Here is a 23333-nt window from a genome sequence, read left to right on the forward strand (position 1 = left end):
TCACCTCTGGTCATCACCTGGTCCTCAAGTCATCCTCAGGTCGTCATCAGAAAATGACGTTCACCGTCGAAATCATGGTCGTGTTTTAATAAAAATTCCGTGGAAAAACAAATTTCAAGTAAAATTCATCCAAAAAATAATTATTGCAGTATACTTTTCCTGAAAAATGAGACACTAAAACCATACGGAATAAGTTTAGGAAATTTTCGCGATAAGGTTCATTCGGCGACAATGTATCAGTAATGCACGTAATAATTCTATGATAGTGAATGCACCTAAAATTTCATATTTTTTTTCTATACATAAATTTTATTTCTATATGTTTCTAGGACACTTTATTCCTTAGACCACAATTTAATGAATGCTAAGCCTAATTAATATAAATTTCACTATACATTTGAATGTATTATTTTTTATTATATATTCTAGACTATATATTAATGGTAAAATAATTATTGGAGTATAAGTCAAATGTATATGACGCAAAAAAAGTTTATAGATTGTTATGACGCAAAAAAAGTTGACAGTTGACAGTCGTTTGTTGTTTTTTGTGCATTCTCTTCGTATATATTAAAAAAAATTATATTATTGTAAAAAAACTCTTTCGTAACATTTATTTTGTAAAAATATTGTATATAATTGTATTTCATATTGTTCTCATGTTTTCATTCATAGCCCTGATGATAGTTTTAAATAAACTGAAACGTTCGCTAACAACTTTTTTTGCATCATATACATTTGACCTATACTCCAAGAATTATTTTACCATTAATTAATGAGGTCAAGAAAAGAAGAAAAAATTAATTAGACTATATTATATTAATACATAAGATCTTCGGTCCATGAATGATAATAAGTCTATTCCATTTTTGGGGAAAACTACGTGAATATGTTTTATTTTGCGCGAAACGTGGAAAACTTTGAAAAACCTACTGAATGCTCCTGTAAATATTAAATTCATTTTTGATACGCGGAGCGAGGATTACACATTTTTTAAATTTAGTGGCTTAATCCGACTTCTACCCTAACCCATCAAAATCTACGAAAGTGTGATTATAATTGCCCGAAACAATTAATATCTAAATGGGTGAGATATCGCAATCGCATGGTGGATTCTCGCTCAAAGCTCTCGTATAATTAAGCTCAAAGCTATATTTCAAAATGCTGAATAAAATATCGAAAAGGCTTGATACCCAAGGCTTGATACAAAACTGTTTCCACGGTAACTATGAAGTGCATCCAAAAAAGTGTTTGCGTTGCCATAGGTTAGTAACTAATGAGTTACGACCCTATGTTTATGGACAAAAAATTCATATAATTGTCTCCCCTACCACCTCCTGAAGTATTGCAGATTCATCCTCGAAACAACATGTATAACAACGGTGGAAGTATAATAAACGCAATTCCTTCCAATCAACCCAGAATTCACGAAAATCTTCATCGAACGCCATAAAATATGATGAGAACGTTTTGCTCTGACCCTCCAACAGATGTGCTTAAAGAAGGACTTATGGCTCGATAAGGGTTATTGATGGCCTCAACTCCATGAACGGACATTGGATACGGTACCGCTGAAAGACATGATAAAGCGGCCAGCACCACTGCTCCTATGAAACAATTACATCTCACAGCGATATGCATCCGCCTAAGAGAATTGACAGTTGGACCACAGCGTATTGCAAGATCTCTCTGTTCACCAACCATATATCTGCAGAGCTTTACAAGCTGTTGATGAGGTCCGCAACTGTGCGTTAAAGATGGTCACCAATTGGAATCGAATTACCTTCATCCATCATGACCATGTAGTTGTTATTCTCAATAAATCAACTCAGCATGCTTACAATGTTATTCCTTTATCATAAACTAGCATCAATTCGCAAATAATGGTTGGATTAGTTTACTGATTTAAAATGTTGTTTATCTGCATCTATTTATAAGATGAATGCGCGCGAACAATTCAAACGCAGATGTCAACATTGATTGACTATGTTTTTAATGACGGGATGTCTTAGTTATTAAACAGACACATTGAGGTAAAATAATTCATATTTACCGAAGAATATATTTCCAAAATGATTTTTCCGAGCTAATTCCGTGGAGTAACCAGACGACAATCCAACCGCGGTTATGTCTGCTTTAGGATGTTTATACTACGAATTCTGAATAAATGTAACCAGATACTATTGAAACACGCTAAAACCTTCTGCACAAAAATAAGAGGAATACGTAACCAAATAATTTTATGCGGAACACTTGAACCGACGAAGCTTTCGTCAATTAGAAATAGCCGTCAATTGACTATCAAGCTATAAAAATTAGTATCAGACACCTAATGCCAGCATTTGTTTCGCAACCAATACTAAGAATTCAAATACATATACAAGAGAACACTAAAACAATATATTAAAGAAAACATAGATATGTGAGAGTTAAATATATGAACAAATACTTTTTAACAAATTCAATTTTCAAAATATGGTGACAGATAAGATAAACAGAGTTTAATGAACGTGATACATACAATTAAGCTAACACAAATTTGAATATAATAAACTTAGGGAAATTATTTCACCCGGGGATTAAAAAGAGTATTTACTACCATCCTCCTCGCTATTTAAATTACAACAAAAAAGCTAAGAAAAGTGAAAATTCTGTAGAAAAAATTTCGAAGAATCAAATACTTCATGTTCCCCTTAGCTCAGGAGAGCAATAAGGTACACCGATAAAATATAGAATTAGAATGAAAGAAGGGTAAACTGTTTGGTGCGACGTTTTAATAGGTTACAGTGTGCCGTTCTCATTAGGAACAGAAGTGTCACGACAAACTCTAGTACGTACACGGATGACAAATACGAGCCGTTGATTAGACAAGCGGAACAGAGGTACGAGGATTTAAGCTGAGAGTATCAGCAAAAGCGAGTGCCATAAATATCTGCAGGGAACAGCCGGCTTAAATAGCTGGCAAAAGCACCTTCGTACATCATTGAAACTTATCAAAGCGGCGGATCATTAGCGAAACATGACATGATGGTTGCAAGGCTCGCAGATAGCACTTCCGGAGACCACGTAGGCAATCAAACAGTCGTAATTCTACTCCATTCCGCATTTACGACTACCGTCTCGCTATCGTTCGTGGATTTCCATGATGTATTACAAGGGTTGCAGGGCTTCGCCCGAGAAAGATTCAAGTTCTCGCCGAAAGGCGATCGTAAAAAGGATATGAATTTGGTCGGGCGGACTACTTTCCACGTCAGTCGCTAGTAAATCTGGGGGGCACATTTTTTAGCTACCACTTCATTGCTTACAGTGCGAAAAAAAACTCCTTCAAGATTTAAGAATCAAAATAGCTAATGTCTAACCATACTAGAATGAAAATTAATCAGAATTATGAGAATGTTTAAGACGAGGGAAATGATTTTGTTTCCAATTCACTGGAAGCACTGTAAAAAAGAAACTCCGTTGATATAAAAATGAAAATAGCTAATGTAAAACCATATTAGAAAGAAATTTGATCAAAACTAAGATAATATCTAAGTCGAGGCAAATGATATTACTTCCAATTCACTGGAGACAGTGTAAAAAAAACTCCGCTGTTATTAGAATCAAAATAGGTTATGTCTAACCATATTAGAATGAAAATCAATCAAAATTATGATAATATCTAAGTCAAAGCAAATGATTTTGCTCCCAGTTCACTAGATGCCGAGTGAAAAGAAACGCCGTTGTTATAAGAATCACAATAGCTAACTTCTCACCATATAATAATGAAAATAAATTTTATAATGTGATAATATCTAATAAAAGGTAAATATTTTTCTTCGGTAAAGTAGTTGCTCAATAAAGTGCCAGCCATAGAAAATTAGCGAATAATTGCTCACTCTCTGGATTCAGGACTTTCAACGTAATTCCGCGATTTCAAGCTATAATTTTTCATTGAAAAATGGAATTCAGACGACTTTCGAACCCACAACAAAAAACCTTATACTTTTTTACTGCCTTACAACCCGGCGATACATATACAGGGTTCACTTTGGGCAATGATTATCATGTAACTTAACCTGGGAACTTAACACTAACTCCATTCAAAGGTTACATAAATCCAAAAGAGAATTCCTTTGCGAAGAGTTTAAATCAATCTGAAATCAATTCGATGAGTATATTTGCATTCCGCGAAACTACGAGAATATTCGATAATGAAAGAAATACGTTGAGAACAGAGGTCAGAAAAAAATATTTTCGCGAAGTTTATTTTTTGATGTCACTCACGTACGTGTATATTCAATTTAGTAGCCATTTCTAGGGAAAATCAAGTCCGCCCAGAGGGAGAAAAAACCTTTGGGAAGAATCATCGGTACGAACAGCTCAATAATGGATTAAGGATTTGTTGACAATGCACGTCACCCTGCGGTGACGTGCGACAAACGAGCTTTTCAAAATCAAATCCCCTTTAAGCGTACAGAGAGATCAATTTGGCCAACAAACGGGGAGACACTCATGTCATCATTAACACTTAACCTCGAACACACAACCTTTTTGAACAAGCAGTTTTTTTTCTACGCTACCTCCGCTCACAACACACCACAGATTGGCCTTTAAAAGTAGAGAGATGTCTTTATTCGGGCGAGGTTGAGACTAAAAGTCCCTTGAACATCCACATAACCCCTAGTTAGCGTCATTGCATACATCAAGGTAAATAAACTTTTACAATATAAAAATATACAATAGCAATATTAACTATTAGATTTAGATTGATAAAGCCATAGGATTTGATTCCTTTGAGGACAAATATAATTTATTGCGCAAGCATCATATATTAAATATAAAAATAGTATAAATAGCAGCATGGAATCATGAACTCAACTCACTCACTCGTTGTGAGCGATAAACCAACAAGACATTGCAACAAAAGAGTTGCATTATAGAAAATAAAAAAAAGAAAGACACATCACACACAATGTTCCAAAAAATTATAATTAGTTCCATCAGGTGAAAAATAAGTTACACAACAGCCAATCAATTACCCAGCGATAAATAACAGAGAGCAGAATAAATGACGAAGAAGTAATGTGACTAGCTTTAAGTTACATGAAGTTAAGAGGTAACAATCAAAAATAAATCTTTTTTGAACAAGTTATAAAGATTGAACTACTTCATGTTCCCCTAATCACGGCATTAGTTAACAGCTATTATCGTGAACAAACACGATAATTGCGGCCACTATCAAGAGATAAAATGCATTTTATTAATACTTTTCTGAATGAACTGGGTCATTTACAAACTAGAAGCGTATATTTGGCGGCAGTAGGCTACAGCCTCTTCTTATCGACGAGATGACTAACACGGATGACCTATTTCTCTGAAAAGCTATTTATCCCTTCCCAGCAAAGCTTTCCCACTGACCGGGATCATGAATAACGTGAGAGGCGACTGATGAAAAGGATAGGGATCCCATTCTAGGGATGACCTTTATTTTAATAACCAAAGCAGTAAGTGGTGGCCTGGTGTTATGAGTGAAAATTGTTTCCGTAATGATAAACCTAGAGTTAGTGGCAGAAGTTGTTCCACGAACACTGATGCCTCTGAAATAAATCGTTCTTTTAACATTTTGCAACAAAATGTGAACTGACGTTTTTTCTTTCTTTTCTTAAGTTACACTTTTGGATTTTTTTTTGGATCCTTTATCACAAAATATTTACAAAAAAATAATTTAACTATTTGATAGCATAAAAAATTAGAAAGAAAGAAATTATTTTAAACGCATTAAAAATAAATAGATATTAACATTTAAATGCAGTTAGACATCGACAGTTTCAAGCGGCATTCAAATGGATACAAGTTTTGAACTTGTATGGGTAGAAGACAATTTTAATCGGCTACATCATGACACACGATGGTCCAATGAAAACTATAGATCGAGGACAAGTGGAAGGGAAGAACAGTAGAGGTAGGCCGCATACGATCTACATAGAACAGGTGATGAAGGATATAAAAAAGTATGTAGGTGTTAAAAGATACAATTTCTGCCGTCATTCGGTGGAAATCTTTTATACTTAACAGTATGAAATCATCTGCCTAGAGCCTATGACCTAGCCTATTATTCGACCTCTGCCATAGACGTGCAGAGCACGTCAGCGACAGGTGTGCGTCGTGCACCTGTCGCCTAGTTAGCAACTGCATGCACCTTCACACACATTGAGAAAATTTTCCCCTCACCAAACACCTTGGAATTGGTTCCCAGGATACCTTGCAGATGAAATACTTATCATCATCAACAATCAGCAATTTGAAGATGTATTTGACGCTGCTTTCTACTCTATTCTGCGACCAGCTAGTCTTTAAAAACTTATATGTTCCGTAATTTGCAAATCATCCGGTAAATGTTAGAGCGCTAATTTTAATTTGCATTCATTTTGCCTCTGCCTTCCTGCAAAATCATCCTCTCTTGGAATATTTAGAAATACTTTAATCAATTCAAATCATATCGGCGCCTCAACAATTTTGTGCTTAGTTCATACGTGGTTCTCTTATTACTTGGTAACAGCTTTTAGCCAAGGGGAGTGGATATTGAAGACGGCGTTAGAGAGTAGATTTTTGGGTGAACAAGGGAGAGGAAGGATGAGAATATGAGTTTTAGATAAAATTAAAGGGAGTAAGCCTCATTGTAAATTGAAGAGAAAAGTCAATGAAGGGAAGGGAAACTGCAATTATACTTCGTAAATACTCCGCACAAACTTATCTTAATCTGTAGAAGACTTTAATGATATTAAGTATTTGGTAGAACGATTTTAAGTATTTACTCGTTACTCATTATGAATGTATCGTAATGTTTGGGCGTAGTTTTATTTTAATCATTAGCTTTTAAACCATGTTCAAACAAAAGGCATCACGCCAAAATTGGCAAATATTTTCAATGTCCATTCCTCATCCCAGGTAAGTCGTTCTATTCCATTTAATTAAACCGGTACGCATCGTCGAGTTAAGATTATAATTTATCAAGCAGTAACATTTCACCATAAAGACCGGTCTAGAAGGAATTATGCGTCCTATTGAGTAGGTTTGTCAGCATCAATGGGATTTTATGAAAATACTTATTTTCAAAATTGACAAATATTGCCTAAGCACTTCATCATGGATACATGATGATGCAAATTATACTTAGTTAGATATTAGATATTTCCATGCATATACAGCAGTTTCCTTGGTTTATTGAATAAAAAATGTCATTTGTTATTCAATCGAAAATCATCCGATATGCAGAGGTCATTGCTTTAGCTCTCAAAATATATAGGCACAAAGGCAACAATAATTTTTTTCTTTTACATCCCTCATCACCTGCTTTGTGTACATCATCCGAGGCATTCCTCTATCGCTCTACATTTCCACCCATACACCAAAGATGAGTAATAAATCTTCAAAAATACATTTTTCTGCAAGTCGTTGCGTCGGTGAAAACGTTAAGTCCCAGCGCGCACGGTGCGACTGTTCTGCAACTACAGTAGCAAACCAGTTGAACGCGCAACTGTTTTGTGACCTCGAAAATGTATTGGAGTTGGGAGGCGCTCACGACGCGACTGATTTTTGACGATCTCAAACCAATCTGAAACCAGTCGCATACAACGGTGGGCCCGCGTTGCAGACTTCAGTGGCACGAGACAACTTAGTGTTCTGCCGGAGTTATGACGGCCGTACCGTGTAGGTACGTTTACACTATGTAACATGTTATATAAATAAGTTACATATAACACGTTTTACGAAAAAGTTACAAATCCGTGCAACAAGTTACACGTAACATTGTGTTACAAAACAAAAAATCGTGTTATATAACAAGTTTTTGGTTTCCCGCACGAAGTGGGAAAATGTGTAACATTGTACAGAAAGGTGGTATATTCTTTACCAATCCGTTCGCGAATGAGAGATATTAACAGTTCAAAATCCTGGCTGGTCATTCTACCAAAGTTCTTAAAATGAGCGTCCGTTCTTAGTTCTCCGGATGAAAAATCTCGGTCGTCCCGCCGAAGATCATTCAATAGGTCACTGGCGCAGTATTTCTTTCCGGAATGCTAAACTTGGCCGCACCCAATAATGCCTATCTATTAGAGCGCTTTTACCCCGAGCAGAGAACAATAAACGTAGCAGCAACAAGCACAATGTCATCGTCCGAAGTTGCCATTGCGACTGAATCTGTAACATGTTATTTGTGCATTTTTGTCTCCGCTTGACTCTTGTTATAAAACAAATGTTATATAAAACAAATATTAAAAGTAACTTTTTACATATAACATGTTTATATAACATGCTACACAGAGTAAAAGCTCCTTGTCTTCTCAACATGAGAGACCAAGAACTCAACATGAAGCTCGTTGGAGCAGTGGAGAAGCATAAGGTTCCGTACAACTACAAACTATCTATCGTCTTCGGTATTGATAATAGTTAACTAAGTCTTCTTCGTTTGAGCCTTACATAGTAAGCGCACACGGCCAAGGCAAGGCCTTAAAACAACACATACCAGACTAAATAAATACTCCACTGATTGCACAGTAGAAGCAACTGATTCACAACCAGCCCTATGTCAGTACACCCGTGTGCGGACAGAAGTTTTGTGTCAGTGGAAAACTGGTTGCAGACACAGTTGGTCTCAAACTGTAGTCACAAAATAGTTGCTGCGTGTGCGCTGGGCCTAAACGTCAAAAACGAACCTGAATACCATTCATATTATTCTACGAAAAGTTTGAGATATATTAAGGAAAATTAAGAGAAAAGATAAGATTAAAGGGCGTAGGAAACTATGCAAAGTAGAACTGCCTCCAAGAAATTTAAAATGTTCATACAAGAACAATGAGTCTTTCAATTCGTTTGTGAGACCAAAAGCCACGGAGAATGAATCGCTTCGAGGAGCCAAGGCTTAGAGTTTTCAGATAATTACAGCTTGACGTGGAAATAATCGCCGTTAAGTGCCTTTTCATGTCCTTTGGATTGCCGCCGTAATAAATGACGAAACTTTGACGACCCTCGCGTCTATTAACTCCCGCCACACTAACAACTGATTAACTACCTGAATTTAGGAGATTTGAATTACGGAGACTCGTGCAGATATTGCTTTACTTATAGGCGGAGCTTCAACTCGCTTATAAAGCCCAGGGGGAATCAGCTAATCACCGGAGAAGGCGCCAATGGAGGAATAAGTACAGAAATCATGGAATATTTTCGGCAAAAGCCATCGCGTCAGTAAACTAACTCCATCAACATTAACCTCATATTATTAAAAAAAACCCGCAATTTCCATTCACATTCATCCAGTAGGTTCGGGGTCTCATCGTACATGGTTCTCAGTTGTTTGTTGTAAGCATAAAAAAGGGCAGGTGCGAAGTCATATTGACGATTAATTATTCAAAAATATATGTTGTAGGCGTATAATAGGGATTTGGAATATGCCATTTAAAACTTTCTAAGTTAATATTTCATTGTAATGAAGTAATAGCGAAATGAAAGAAAAAATATTGCTCCCGACTAGGGGGAAAATATAAGATTACTTTTTAAAGTATTCATAATTCCGACAAAAATTAGACCAGATGTTTAGAATTTGAAGTAATTTCTTACAATGAACACTAGATAGAAATGAATAAATTTTTTGTTGAGTTGGAACCGATACATAGATTGCAAAATTGTTGAAACATAAAAAAATGCACGCATATGAAATGAATGCACACGAAAAGTAGAATTGACCTGAAAAAAGTGAAACCATATTTGAATAATCTGTATTAGCTATTCCTTTGGACAGAAACAAATGCAAGTCAATCACAAAAATTTGGACAAATCAGTCCGTCTCTCGGACAAAAGATTCCGTTTATTTCAAAGTCACTAATAATTTTCAGTAGCAAATTTGAGTCAACAAACAAAAAACTCAAAGCTATTCCACGCAATTACAATCTTTCATCTTTCATCATAAATAGTGACTCCATTTCTATCATTTACCGGCAACAAGTACCAGAAAACACTTTTAGAAGGGAAAAAAATCTATAAACTAAACATAACATGACCCTACCACGCCTCTGCTTCAACGATAAACCGGGATTTATACGAAATAGTCACAACCCTACGATGCAACAGCGAATATAAATCACATATACGACTTTAAAGGCAGTTCATGCTTTCAGCATTACTTGCTCAACTTCCGCAGGTGGATGACACATTAAAATTTAGCAGGATCGACGATATCGCACTACGCTATCTTCACCTCTTTCATTCCGCTTGACCGCGGAGAAGCCAGAGAGATTTGTATAACTTACGAAAGTTCCTTCGCGTGTGCTCTCAGGCTGTATTAACCCACCAGGAATGGCGTGACTGCGGACTACTAATCCTCTCGGAAGAAAAAGTAAAAGAATTCCGGCAAGCGAGGAAAAAGACCGCGCCGCTGATATATCACGCGGCTCCAACGCTCGAGGAGTTCAGAGGTCAATTGCAAACCGCGAGTAACACGTTTAGGCCCGTCGACTGGTCTGAATTATATTTTGAAGCAAAAGTACGGAAATGGTAGCCAATTCGCTTCACTCAAAACTCTGAAGACCGTAAACATTATCCGCCACAATCACAGATATACAGGATTTTTCAGGAGGGATCTGAAATACTTGAGGAGGTGGTAGGGGAGACAATTTTATGCATATTTTGTCCATAAGCAAGGAATCGAAACTCCTTAGTTAATAAACTATGGGAACGAAAACAATTTTTTGGAAACACTCGGCAGTTATCATGAAAACTGTTTTTCTTGGGTACTCACACTTTTCGATTTGTTTAATACTCATTATTAATACTACTTAATTAATAATTAATACTTCCGGAAGGAACCGTCGTCATAAAGGTAAACTCCTTGGCTAGTACATGCATATTTATTTGATTAGCGAGAATTATTAGTAATGGCATAAGATCGCATTAACGGAGGCGATCTCCATCAAGATGTTATTATTTAGAATAAGGCGAGCTTGAACTTACTGCACAATACAAGTAAGTCAGCCTGCCCATGAACGGCTTATCCGTACTCCGCACGTTATACCTGCCTCGATTGATAGGAACGTCAGTTTTTCTTTCCCATCTTAAGTTTCACTTTTAGATTTTACGACCCTTTATCACAAAATATTTACGATTGAAACATAAAAATTTACATAATTGAAACAATAATAAATTAAAAAGAAAGAAATCATTTTGAACGAATTAAAAATAAATATATATTAATATTTAAATGCAGTTTTACCACGAATATGACAGAAAAGGATCCTAAATGCGGCCTCTAAATGTGTTGTCACCCACCGCGCATTTAAATGGGTTTACAAAAGTCGCCACTAGCGTCGCTGACGGACAAATTGATCCTACTTACACGGGGAAATAAGGTATAATTAGGACTTTAATCATAAATTTACATTCACGATTATGTTATCTATAAAATCCATAACGTTTCTATGTTATTTTCGCAATTAAAAACTTTATACTGCAAAATATTGGAAAAAAAAGTGGATCGCTTTGCCCTAATCACCACGTCGCGGATATTTTTGAAAACCGATTAATATGCGACCTAAGCGGCAGCAGAAATCAGCCTTCTATGGGATAGAATTGGGCCTCCTCTATGCAGTCCTCATGGTTTTACCGAACAAGGTGTTGACGCCACAAGTCCACATTGAGGCACATGTGACGGAGTTCGCGCTTACTATACTCTGTTCATTTTATCTCTACGGGTGAGCTGGTGTGGTGACAGCAAGTGGAGATGAGGGGAGGGAAAGTTTCTCGACATGTGACTTTGCCTTTGCCAATCAGCGAACAGTAGGCGTGGCCTCAGTGAGTCGCTCTCAGACCTCCGCCGAGTGAACATCGTTAATTTGCTCGTGGAGCAGTGGTGCCAAACCTCACGCGTTCTCCTTATATGTGACTAAGTATGTCTTCCACCAACGGTGCCTCATTCAGCATGGTAGCTGACAATGTCATGGGCTTCCGTGAAAGGATTATCCACAATGCCTTCCAAATGAGTAGGTATATTTTCTCGGCGCCGAGGCCAAAATACCTGTGGCCACCTATGACTCACACGTTTTCAGTGACGAAGTAAGGCGGCTATGTACATTTGGCAATGTTATGTTCGCTCCTCATCTCTCTCTCAGTACTACCCCTCCCCTATCAGCGAAGCCATCCGAGAGTGTCCGGGCTCTCACGAAAGCTCACCCGCAGACATAAAGTGAATAGACTATAAACCACTGCCGGAATGAAAAACGCTATTTCGGTCGCTCAGTTCGGCGACGAATAATTTCAAAGCACTGCATGAAACAAGTGACTTTGTACGCAGTCACGAACACTTACGCAAAATTAAATACACCAAGAAAGGGGACTAATAGCGTAGGCCCAAAAGGCTAATTTCTGTTAACCCTTCGTTTGCATTTTAACCTGTTTTCAAAAATGAGTGCAATGAGACCCACGTTTATCCAATATTTTGCATCATAATGTTTGTGATTGCGAAGAATACAATTGAAAAGTAATGAATTTGATAGATTTTATAAAACACATCATCATGAACATAAATTTCGGTCAATACCCCAAATTATACCTTACTTCCCCAAGAAACTCGGATAAATATTTCGGTCGGCGATACGAGTGGCGACTTTTGTAAACCCATTTAATTGCGCGAAGGGTGACAACAGTTTTAGAGGCGGACTTGAGTATCCCCTCTTTTGTAACATTCGTGACAACAAGGATGATGTTCGCCACGAAAATAAATTGACTCAAAAATTCCCGACTCCATCCGTCCAAATGCTTGATTTTGATTTTTCTCTTAGCCTACGAAATTACTACCTCGCTTACGAGGGCGGTTCGGCCTCCCTTCTCCAATCTATGTCACCACAGACGATGGATGACGCAGGAGGGTTGAGCGCCGGCAAAAATCCCGTGGCTCCCCCATCAGCACGCCTAATTAAGCACGGCTTTTCATTAGCCCCCAGATACCCTTTCCCCGCGACTCTACCCTTCAATGTCGCCTCTCGCCTCAGTCTCTACCGCACTAAAAAGCTTCCTCCTTAACATCACCTCACCATTTATTTTGAAAATGACCGCCGAGTTATTATTAAAGTATCCTACCGATTAAGGTAGGTTCCCATGGAGTACTTAACCCCTTCCACTTCGATTAATTTTCTGAATATCGTACTCCTATTCTCTATTTCTTTTTTCTGTGGCTCTCTTTTAAATGGTAAGTAGTGAAATGATATTTTGTAATTTGTAATAAACAGAGAACCGTGAAATAAAATGTGATTATTAAACATGGAGAACACAGCTATCGCTACTTGAATAAAATCATTTTTATTCCTTCCAATGCATCATGTTCCATGATATATGAATTATTTATGCATACTATGTATGCTTTAACATATTTCAGCTTTCAAAATAATTTTATTGTTCCCCTAAATAGTGCTAAAATTATTAAAATCCGATGACGAGATACACTCGTCATTGCGCGGATTGGCGTCGAAAGTTCATGACGAGCTAGGCTCGTCCTTAAAGCGCAAGGGGTTAAGAAGAGGTGGGGAGGGGCTGACCGTTTACCTTAACTTATTATAACCCAATGCTGCTACCTAGCAACATCAAATATATATACACATTTTATGCTGTATTCAAGAAATATTTAAAGTGTTCTTTTGTGCTGTAAAGTTTAATGGTGAAATATGTTGCTGTCACAATAACTATAACTGAGTAGAAAATTTTCCCATTTTTTCCATTAGCAGTCAAGGAGTTTAATTTCTTCCAGAAGCAGCACTGGCTTAGAGGGTTAATGTTTTAGAATGATGAATGTTGTTGTAATTAAAGCATTTTAGTGATGTAGGTAATATTTAAAGCCCTGCAACGATGAACGGCGGTGAAATATACACGAACTGACATGAGAAAAAATTACCCTGGACCGGGAATGGAACCACGGACATTTATCTTTCCGTAGTTATTTCTATAGAGCAATTAAGAAGCTTTCTAGGAGCCTGCCTTTACATCAAGCACCTCCCTCTTAAATTAACCATAAGAACTAACCGCTTTCATTCTATCTAAAAATCCTATTCTTTTCCTTCCTCTCCATCGTTTACCTAACATTCTACCCTCTAACACTGTTTTCAACATCCCCTCCCCACTAAGTACTCGCTCCATCCATATCTTCTGTCTCCACCGTATCTCATCTAGAAGCTGCCTCTCTTCCCTAACATGTCCAGCACTTCGCCGTTCCTCCCCCTTTCCGTCCAGTTCACCTTCTCCAACCTTATCCACACCCAAATCTCGAACGCATCCATTCTTCTCTTGTCCTTACGTAGTGTCCCCGTTTACGCACCGTAAAGCGCTACACTCCAGATTAGACTCTTCACTAACCTCTCCTATGCTCCTTCGTGCTCATGAACGCCTTCTTTGCTAATCCACTTCTCTTCCGGACTTTCGTACCGCTGTATCCGTTTTCCTCTAATATGCTGCCCAAATATTTTAATTATAGTCAGCGGTAAACCTGTACGGAGTTACCCGCAAGTGGACTCTGTAGAGCACAACTTTTAAAGAGGAAAAACAATCATTTAGTATATAATATTGAAAATTATAATTTTTCACTACCTATCATCATCACTGGTCAACAATTCTAAGGTTAATAAACGATTTTTATTTTTTCTGGGGAATAATATTCAGGAATTCTTCTCGGGCTCCTCACCACGTTATTGGCCGACTTTTCTTCGAATCTCAAGGCGTGTTACTTTCTGATTATTCAAATTCACACTTAATTCCATTATTACTTCTATTCTAGTCTTCTCCACTTCAGTTGATTGATGTGCCTAAACAGATGTAGCAATAGTTCTGTAATGTGCAATAGTACTGTCTGAATGTTCAAATTCACTGTGTGAATCTAGAAATTCAGACAGTAACACGCCTTGAGAATGGAAGACAAGTCGTTTTCCGAATCGTCGGCCAATACGAATGAATTAACCTAAGGCAGAGCCCGAGAAGGATTCCTGAATCTAAAGGTTGGTATGACGCAACTCTCCAAACAATTTTCCTATCAGCTAATCTTTTCACACCCACGTATTTCTTCCCTCTCACATCCTTCTTTACCTGTTCCATATAATTCATTCGAGGTCTTCCTTTTCCCTGGTTGCCATAAACTTCTCCCTCGACGATTTTCATTGCCAACATGCAAACCAGAATCCACCAAATATGAAATTATTATTAAGTAGACGCATCACACCTTCAAAATTGGTATTATTTTTGATATTTTTTAGCGACAAAGAACTCGTCCAAAACTTACGCTAACTAATTGAAAACTTCCCGATATAAGGAGGAGAACTTATTCAACAACATTTCTCAAATAAAACAGTCAATAAATTTGTGAGTCTTCATTATTTGTCTGCAACACCATAATTATTTCGAAAGCTTCCAGCCTCTATTTCTACCCTTCAATCATTGTCCATACCTCACAACCCTAAAGAAGTACATCGGTCGATGTGCTGAAATACATCGTGCACAATGCTTCTCTAAATTTTATATAAAGATGTAATATTTCATTTTATCAATGAAATTTCACAAAGTGAAGCGGGAAAGCATTGAGATCATAATTTTTACGGTTCCCCGCTTGATTGGCTTTTAATTTACATTACTGCATTACGTGTGCAATGTCAATTAAACAAAAATTAAATATTAACACACTAATTGACCGATATATAAAATCCTATACATGACCTACAAAACTATATATAAGTAAACATTAATAATTAAATATTGCTTCATTCATTCACGCGACGCCTTAAGCGCTTAGCGCTTAAATAAATTCACAGGTAAGGAAAGCAAGGGATAGAAACACATAATTGAAAAAGGACGAGAACAACGGTGCTGTGGTAGATGGATAATTCCAGAAAATTATAGGGTAAAAATGCGGCCTGACTGGGACACGAACCCAGAACCAGGTCTGGTGCTCTACCAATTGCGCTAACAGGACGCTTACATTTACAATGATTTCGGCAGGGCTGTATATAAACAGAAAACTCTCTTTACTTTGGCGCACAAGAGTAACTATATACTTGACTTGATAGGATTACGGAAAAAACATATAACGCCTGAAAGTTATTTAAGTGAAGAGAAACGGCATATCCTATCGCTGCCTTCTTTATAAAGTCTGAAAGAAAAAAAAATATTGAAAAAATGTTTCCCTCCACCACGCCCAAAAATATAATAAAAAAACGGGATGGTGTGATACACTCGAGTTTGTTCCGGAAGAGATAGGCCACTCCTTCATTTTCCGATAAATCTTTTCGACTCCAACCACCATTCGAGCTAACGATATCTTCATTGCTACTTTTACAGCCACTCGGGCCGAATCTGCACTTCAACCCGCTTTCCTGAGGAGGCCCTCGTAAAAAAAATAAAAAAATCAACTCGCTCCTCTTTTCCTCCGAAAACGTAATCCACGTGCTCTTTAGAACCTAGCGACTCGCAAGGCCCTCACCTCCTTCCTCATCAGCCCCTCCCCACGTAAGATTAGCATTAAGGTAGTTAAGGGTCGCCAAGAAAAATTCAAACAAAAGAAAACATAATTAGGAATGAAATGTGAGAGCAATGTGGCACCTCGACACAATGCAAACGTCAAAAATGATTTATAAAAAGGTATTTACAGTAGTCAACTAGACTAGTTTCAATACTGCTTCGAACTTTTGCACACTGAACTGTTGACGACACACCTTGACTATTTATTCACAATCTAAGAGGTAAATCATAAATAAATATATTTATTTATAAACAAAATGCATGTAAGACGCATGTAAAATCCGGTAAATTAAATATATTTTTGTAATTTAGGCGCCGTGGTTTTCGTTTTGCGATGTTGCTAGCAGAGATTCCCAACCGCCTAGGCGCGCCTTTCCAGTTTCAGGCAGTTTTTCGCAAATATCTTCTTTATTTTATCATGGACTTATACTTTCCCGCATATATATTTAGACTTTTTTTTACAAATGTTTGCTTATAACGAGTGCCGTCTGAAAAACTTCAAAAACAGGTAATAATACATCAGGATTAGTACTATAAGAACGTAATTAAATATTTAAAAAAATTAAAATTAAATATCAAAAGAAGCTTCAATGTATATACCTAAAAATTAAATCTTAAATGTATTTATGCCTGAAATAATATTATCTTTTCCTCGGTAAATTTATTACTTTGCATGCCATTACACCGAAACAAGAATGGAGATTGGGGAGCATGAAACGATAATTTTACTTTACGTAACAAAATTCGGCTTGGACATGATTACCAATGTTTTTTTCGATAATTTACCATGAGGTAAGATATTAATTTCAATGGATACAATATGATTATTAAAACAAATTTTATTATTAGATCTAGAAAGATCGTTCCCTAACTGAAAGCACACCTACTGAAAATGCTCTACAGGTACTAGTGGATCTGCATCGGGACTGGTCTACATGCACGATTTAAGTGATGCACACCGTTAAAACCTCCACGCTTTCGCCACGTTCAGTTAGCTGACCACACTTAATGCAGATGCCTCCTATCGCAAGAGAACTCAAGGACTTAAAGTACTTTCGCGAATAACTCATTCGTACAACCATTCACAACGATAGCTAACGAACGACTGATTAAGCCTATTTATCATTGAGCCAAATTAGACCCATCAAATATTTTCGTTATTTCATTTTCTCGTGTCATTTGACCTATAATTTCTTTGAAGGGCAAACGCAAAAATCAATACATAATAGGGATGGTCGGATCGGATACCTCGGATCCAAATATCCGCGGATATTGCCCTTCATCGGATACATCGGATCCAAAGTAGCGGAAGACATCGGATCTGGATTCGAAATTTTAAATAATAGCTTCAGTGAATGCAACGCCCCATAAGGGTGGAAAGAGTTCCGATTCTATCTTCGAATGCGCCATCGCATGCGATTCATGTCCTACTCATGAACCGTTTTGTTTGAAAGCTCTCTCAGAGGTTACGTAGGAGAATTTCAGCCGTGGAGAATAAAAAAGAAAAAATACTACTGGCACATAGTGTGACTCTTCCCAAGAGATTGAACAATCATCGGGGGAATCTCAACCTCAGGAATTTGAAAATGCATTAGGATCCGAAAGTATCCGATCCGAAAGATCCGGCTCCGAAAAAAATCCTGGATCCGTCCATCCCTAATATATAATTCTTCTTAAGCATTTCATCATCATCATCATTTGTAAACAATATTAAGATTGGTTTGACGCATCTCTCCATTCCTCTATCCTATCCGCTTGCATTTTCCTAACGACGCATTTCTTCTCTTATACATCCTAGGAACCTGTCCTATGTAACTAATTCGGGGCCGTCCTTTGCCCTTCTTCCCTTCCGCCAGTCCTTCTTCGATGCTTCCATCATGCCTCATAATGTGGCCTACCAAGTTGTCTCGTCTTCTGCTTAAGAATTTTAGGATACTTCTCTTTTCTCCACTCTTCTCAGCACTTCCTCGTCACTTACACGGTCAATCCATTTATATCCATCCTTAAACATTTATACATATCAAGTTCTCAGTCTTCACTACATGGAACCACTCATCAAATGTACGAAATAAATCACTTGTTATGTTCCACGAAAACTTTCGTTATTCCGACCCAGGGTTACAACCAGAATATAGTCTTGTATACCTTGATAATCCCTATATTCTAATCGAAACCCTGGGTCGGAACAATAGCAGTTTTTGTGGAACATTACTGAGTGATTTATTTCGCACACTTAGACATTTGCATTAAAATATTTCTTCGGTCCCTTTTTTTTTTTAATTTTTCTCGACTTTTCCGAAATAAAGAAAAACACCAATTAAAACTGTACTCACATAACAAAGACTCAACACTACTCGCGTCATCACCAATGTTTACAAAAAGCACACAAAACTCAGCGAGCAAAATGGGGCCGTTGGAAGGCCGTAAAAAAGAAGTATGCACACTTAGCTAAAGTCGCTCGTTCAGCTCTAGGAACACGGCATCGTCATTTTCAGGCCCGGAAGAAGACAAACGTCAACAAATGACTGCGGCACCGCGCTCAACTAAGCCGGGCGGGAAAACGTTAAAAAAAAAGGAGATCGCGTTACCGAGGCATGTAAAACACCGCCCGGGATAGATAATTACGCGCCCGATCCTTAAAATCTATTTGCTCAGTGCTCCAAAGGGGAAAGATATCCGGATAGGGTACGGATTGCAGGAGATTTTAGCGAGGCGAAGGTTTTGAAAATCCCTCCGAAGATGCCCCCGGGTCGGATTTTGAGAGAGAGAGAGAAAACCCGTGGATTGCAAACCTCGCAAAGGTGGGACTGGAAGATGTACAATTACACGGTTCGGTGAGCAGAGCTAGGATTACATCCTCTTAACCCCGCCCTCCTCACGGAATCCGACCAATCACACCTTCCGCACCCGCACACAAAGGATCCCCTTGGCCCCTCTGCTACGAAGCGCCCAAAAGGAAAAGACGTCCGAGTCCCGGGTGGAAATTATTGCACGGGCACTGAGCTCGAAAAGAACGCGGATAAGTCTTGTATCTATCCTCGAGACATTTTATACTCCTGGAAGGCAATCGAAGATTCGCACGGCGCATAAAAGTACTCAGTGCGATAAACGTAATTTTAAAATGGGCAAGGAAAGATTTGGTAGGGATAATTACTAATAATAACCGCTTTGGTAATATAAAATATCATACTTCTTTCATCATACAAGGACCTTTAACCCTTTCTAACCCAGGGCTACTTCAGGGAGAAATCAAATTTCAATATTTTTCATTATAAAACCTAAAACTTTTCCATCAAATCATGTTTATCATGGGAGCTAAATATTTTGTCATAAAAATTTACACAACAATATAATGAGTAGTTTTGATATTCCCTAAATAGAGCTGAAAATTTATACATTTTTGATGTTGCTTAGAAGCAACATTGGGTTATTAAGGGTTAAACTAGGTGAGATTAGAGAACCTTACTAAACATAATTTTAATAAAATAACCTTACCAAGCATATTATTTTTATTTTTCATTACGGAAAAGTATCACAAATTAAGACATAATGAAGAAAAGATTTTGCAATGTCAACTTACACTTTTAATTGAGTGGACACTTCCAAATCTTTCTTCCATTAATCTTCGCAAAATGTTCCATAACGTCTCGTCTGACACCGCTGAATCTAAATTAAGGCCTGATATTATTAGTGACATAATTACCGGTGTCGATACATAAATTTTTTTCAAAACATAAATTACACTAGCACTTCACCGGAAGCCGTTTCCATGTCTGAACAATAATTAAATGTATTTCCCTCTTGATTTTAATGTAGAAAACAGTAATCGAAAGAGGAATATTTATTCACGTTAAATTTCAGCATTCATTACAATACAAATCGAAATGGAGTAACATTTCAAGCAAACTCAACAATTACAAACCATACTCTTTACGTGTGCCGTGTGATACATGGTCCACTGTAAAACCGATTGAGTAGCTCCTTCATTTGGTGCATGATCTATGGCTGCAAGTTCAAAGTAATAAATATTAAAACCCTGCTATAGATTTTGAAACACCCGGTATTTTATTGTAATGATGAAAATGATATAAATTAAGAAAAATAACTCTTTTTTTCATTGGTGGGTATGGGTTGAGATATTCAATGTGTTGCCCACGAACACACTGTGTCACAAACGAACACAACACTCAGTTTTTCGACGACGCGTAAGAAGAAAAAAATTTAGCCTCGAAAGAAAAAGAATTTGCGGAGGTCAAAGGAGTGGTGCAGGAAGTTATGTGACGGAGCAAAAAGCGAATTAGAAAAAACGAGTCCATTCATCAATCGAATTTTAATATACAGCGATAAAGCTGGCCAACAGCTTTACTATAAAATAAAACCTAATTTGGAAACAGCCAAGTCGCAAATTCTTCAGGTAATCCCACAAAAGGATTGAGTATTGAGGAATTCATTCGGATACTAGACAATAGCTATAACAACAGCTATTACAGAGAGTACAAGAGGTATTGTTCCATTCGGGTAATAGAGTACGATCATATGAAATCGTTTTACGCTTGACGTTTTCGAAATGCCATATATCTATGATAAAATATAACAAAAAACGGTAATTTCTACAATTTCATACATATAACTCCATTACCGATCATGGTTTCGATGATTTACTTCGACACTCACCTTGAAAATGTTTTAGCGTCGAAACCATGGTCAGTGGTGGAGTCATGCCCATTTCCGCCCAGAATAATGCCTGAAATTCCAATTTGTACATGTCTCTTTAAGCGAGTGGGATTATGTATAACAGCTTCAATATTAAACTAATAGTCGGATTAGGTCAGAAAGCATCAGGTAGCACATTTTTAGCGATTTAAAAACAAAATAGAGCGTAGTTTTCCGCTCACCGTAGCCATTTGGCTACGGTGAGCGGATATGGGTTTAAGAGTGCAAATTACCATTTGTTGTCTATATTTTCTCATTGATAGAGCATGATCACTTTTGGCATTACCGCAAAAGAAAATCTAACTGGAAGGGCGAGAGCGAAGAACTGTGGTTCGACGACGCGAGAGAAGAAAAAAAAATTTGGGCTAAAAAGAAAACGAATTTGCAGAGGTCAAAGGAAAGGTGCAGGAAGAACTAAAACACAGGGAGAGTGGCAGGGGAGAGGGGAGGAGAACGGAAAAGAAGGTCTCTAGTGGGGTCAGGGAGTAAGAAATTAATGGCTGTAGACAGAAGATAAAAAGTATTTTAAAAAATCTAAAGGCTGGGGAACAAGGGAATGAGAATAGGTGGAAGAGATAGAGAAGGACCAAAAGCGAGGTAGACTGGAGGAGAGAAGTCACTTAATTTATTACCTCCAGAACAATTATTCCTTGGCCTCCGCTATCCCTTCAACCACCCCCACCGCCTAACTCCCCAAGGCAAACGGGAATATAGAGATTTGAGGACGGCTCCCCAGTTTCAATGGGGATTTTTTTTAACGGGAGGAAAAATAATCTCCGTTCTCGATAACGCGGGACATTGTAATGACTCGGAACCTCTATTCTATTCCCCACGAAGAATTCCGACGGGACGGCAATGTAGGTTAGCAAGAAGGACAGGCTAAATCCGAATGCCACAGCATCAAACATTACGTTGGCACGGCGATGTGGTTACACAATGGGGATAGCTGGGACAATGCCCTAAGTCCCAAAAGTAAAGAGGCCCAATAGGCAAAAATATAAAACGAATTTCAATCACTAATGTGAAAAGTTATTGAGTTGATGGTGCACATAAGAGAAAACCGGATCCATCAGTAAAAGCATCAGGAAGAGAATCGCCTAAGCAAAGGAAGCGTTCACGATTAGGAAGAAGCTTTTGAAAGGATCGTTAGGTAAAGGTTTAAGAAGTGCTGGGCATGGTAAGTTAGGAGAGACAGCTTTTTGATGAAATACGGAGGAGACAAAGTGTAAGGATGGAGCGAGTACTTAGCGGAAAGGGGATGTTGAAACAAGTGTTGGAGAGTTGGATGTTAAGTAAACGAGGGATAGGACCGAAGAGAATAAAGTAGGTAGAATGAAAGTAAGTAGGCCAAATTGTGCACTGGAGATAAAAGAAGGAAGTTATTACTGCCAGGATACTTTCTAAATACTCCTTTAAATCTACCTTAATCGGTAGGATAGTTTAATAATGACAGGCAAATGACGATTGCTAGTTAATGAACTTCTGGTAAGACATAGAAGAAGAGACAAGCGAAGAATCTGATTCAGAGTGAAGAGCTTCACGTTACGGAAACATGGATGGGAGGAAGGTGGACGAGAAGAGACTAGAAGTGTTCGAAATGAGGTTTTGGAGGAGGTGAACTGGACGAGTAGAAAGAGCACTGACTAACAATAAGTGCTAAACATACAGGGCGGGGAGAGAAAGATTCTAGAAGATATACGGAAATTACGAGAAGGTATCGACTGAGCGAGTTCTGAGCGGGAAGGGGATGTTAACAACCGTGCTAGAGGGAAGAATACTGGTTGGGCGGGGAAAGGGAGAGGGAGGAAGGTATGTATGGAGTGAATATTTAGCGGGGAGGAAATGTTGAAAACAGTGTTACAAGAAGAATATTGGGAAAACGAGGGATAAGAAGGAAGATACTACGATTTATAGACAAGGTGAAGGTAAGTAGGCCGTAATGTGACTTGAAGAGGGAAGTCTAAGATGAGAGTGAAGACGGCCTAAGTAATTATAAGATACTCAATGAAAAAAATCCTTCACCGGTAAAATACTTAAAACGCACATCGGTGTCAAGATCCCATATTTAATTGGTAACTTATTTTGCAGACCTCTCACAA

Source organism: Ischnura elegans, chromosome 12, assembly GCF_921293095.1.
Source record: "Ischnura elegans chromosome 12, ioIscEleg1.1, whole genome shotgun sequence".
NCBI lineage: Eukaryota > Metazoa > Arthropoda > Insecta > Odonata > Coenagrionidae > Ischnura > Ischnura elegans.